The sequence below is a fragment of the Hyaena hyaena genome, unplaced genomic scaffold (genome assembly GCF_003009895.1).
Source record: "Hyaena hyaena isolate Hyena2069 unplaced genomic scaffold, ASM300989v1 scaffold_1035, whole genome shotgun sequence".
In the NCBI taxonomy this organism is placed as follows: Eukaryota; Metazoa; Chordata; class Mammalia; order Carnivora; family Hyaenidae; genus Hyaena; species Hyaena hyaena.
The window spans coordinates 261,754-264,462 of NW_024081669.1; the positions used below are offsets into that span (position 1 = coordinate 261,754).

The window sequence follows — 2,709 nt, forward strand, 5'->3', positions numbered from 1 at the left end:
TATTAAGCAGAGGGTATAATAATCTCAATCATCCCTTAAAAATCTGTTTTGCATGAAGAAGGCAATGCAAAAATACTGAAGCTAATAAAGAAGAAAATTAAACCAAAACATTACAGCTTTTTCTTACAGAACTTTCCATATTTCTCCTTTACCAAAGGAGCTCCTGAACTTTGTACAGATAATCTATTGCTCCACAACTTTTGTTTCCAATAAAATGCAGCCAATGGAGAGAGAAGGCAGAACACTGATAAACGCCTCAAGGGAAGTAAATTCAGATATATCCTGTCACACTTACTGCATACTGCTTTGGATAGGTAAAATGGCAATATTCTCAACCGAAGATTTAGATGCTACACCTAATTTATGTTGATAGTGTAGTGATTGCTGAATTTAGCAATTCATTTCAGGGGCCAGTGACACAGTGATTGCTACTATTGTAGAACTCAGATTATGAACGAGTGATACATCTAATTCTAACAACATTAAAAGAAAGTGAGCACTAAGTGAGCACTATTCTCTAGACTCTATAGTATACAAAAGAAAGGTGGACATTGTTCCACGGAAAACTCTGTGAAGAGAATAATGGCTAACTTCACCAGATGAAGATGAAGGACACTTGTAAACAGGCTGAGGTTCCAATGATGATAAAGTTTCATTTCCATCACCTCTGATTACACATTTTGATTGTATACGAAATGATTGGGCACATTATCAAAACAAAATGAGATCATCTGTGAAGCAGTATGCCTGCTAGAATCTTTGGGATAAATCGAAATGGAAATTATGGCTTGTACATGTGATAAGCCAAAGCAAAGCAAAGTCACTCTGAGGACTGGGCCAGAGAACAAAGAGAACTTGGCTATCAAGATAAGCCTTGGAATGGGTAACACATATCAAACTCCATAACCGTTTAAGTCTGTTTCAGGCATGAAAGAAATTACATGTCATGTGTCCAATATCTGGCATTTGAAATCTGAGGGGTGAGTTATTTCCAGTAAAATTACATGACTTTGGTCAGTTGATTTTGACCGAAGTCAAAAGGGAAGATTGTCCTGTTCAGGGAATTTGGAAAGAAACTGAAAATCTAGCAAGAGTAAATATCAGAGGTTAAAATGGAGGCTAAGCTAGGGAATGAAATTTGGGAGGGGGCGGAAGGTTGGGGTGATGCAGAAGCAGCTGAGAAAGCTGGTGAAGACAGAGGCAGGGTGGCTGGGCTAGAACGGGTCTGAGGGTGCTCTGGAATAGGTCTAGAAGTTCACTTGTACAAAGAATGCTGCCAGGTATCTTATTGTTTTAATTATAATAAATAAGTAAATTATGTATTTTTAGGATTGTATGCCTACATAGATAATATTATAAGGAAATGTAAGGGAGGGATTATCCCAAAAGTCGGGAGAGTGGCTATCTCTCCAGGGAGAACACAAGGGAGCTTCTCCTGTGTTAACCCCGGCAGTAGAAGCACATGTGTTTGTTCATCCAGGTGTTTTCTCCAAACTTACATGTGTCTTATACACTCTCCTGTATGAGTGACATCTTGCACAAAGAAAATGAGAAAATCACACGGAAGACGATGGTGAGTGCTGTAGAGGAAAATAAGGCAGGGAGGAGAAGTGACGAGGAGTGTGTGGGCATAAGGAAGGGGAAGACAGAACTTTAGGTAGGCAGACTTGGCAAGGCCTCACTGAAAAGGTGCCACCTGAGCAGAGCTTGAAGCGAGTGAAGGGGTACACTGTGTGGATCTCTCTCTGCGGACGGGGAATGATCTCCAGGAAAACATAACAGGATGTTAAAAGGCCTGAGACAGGAATGGCCAGACTAAGAGAAAATGTGTCCAGTTGAACCCCCTCCCTCCCCAACACTCCTTCCTTTGATACTAATGAAGTTTCTACATGAAGCATGAAATATATACAAAGTGAGAGAGAGTAAAGAAGATAGGTGTCTTTTAATTTTTTCCCCATTTTAAGCTTATTAAAATAAAGTAGAAGATAGGAGAAAGAGAATACAGCTAGAAAAGTAAATGAAATATTACCTTAAGCACAGAATTTCTAACTACATATCCAGATTAGGTCTCTCTGACACCAATATTTTTTTTAAAAAAGTCAAGTTACAAGTTTTTACAGCTAAATGAGACAGAGTATGTCATTCTCCTTACCTCTTTAAACAATTGCCCCAATTTGAATAATGTACCTCTGGTTGAATATACCTTTAACTGAGCTATTGTTTTGCCACTGTTTAAGACCAGATAGCTAACAAGACTATTTTACACTACATTTTAAGTAAGGTCTGCTTATTCTTTATCTGTTGTGTAATTAATGCCTTTAATCCTTCTTCTGTATTATCCTTCAGTCGTTGCTAATTTAAAAAATAACCTCTTGGTTGTGTATTTATTTTGGATACTCTTTTCCAGATTTTAATCCTCAGTTGTGCTGCAGTGTTTAAATTGCTCAACCGTAATAGCGGATTTGCATTTGTTTTGACTTTTACTTCAAGGTAAATTTTTTTCCACAGTCCTAGACATTTTGCCCTAGCTCACAAGGCAGTAAAGTAAATGGCTGAGACTGGCAACAGGAACGATGGGAAAACAGAGGGCAGGACAAAGACAGTTAAAAATAGGAAAAAAAAAAAAAAAGACAAAGGCATTTTTGCCAGTTAAATCGTCAATTCTTCTGGCACACTTGTCCCATTTTGGAAGCGTTGACCTTAGCCTCC

At 38.4% G+C, this 2,709-nt stretch overlaps 1 protein-coding gene across 1 annotated transcript in view; it reads right to left on the reverse strand.

The window, feature by feature from the left end:
- The window catches only part of LOC120223757 (attractin-like protein 1), a 519,004-nt gene that overhangs the window by 166,185 nt on the left and 350,110 nt on the right, over positions 1–2,709 (reverse strand). The window lies entirely within an intron of this gene.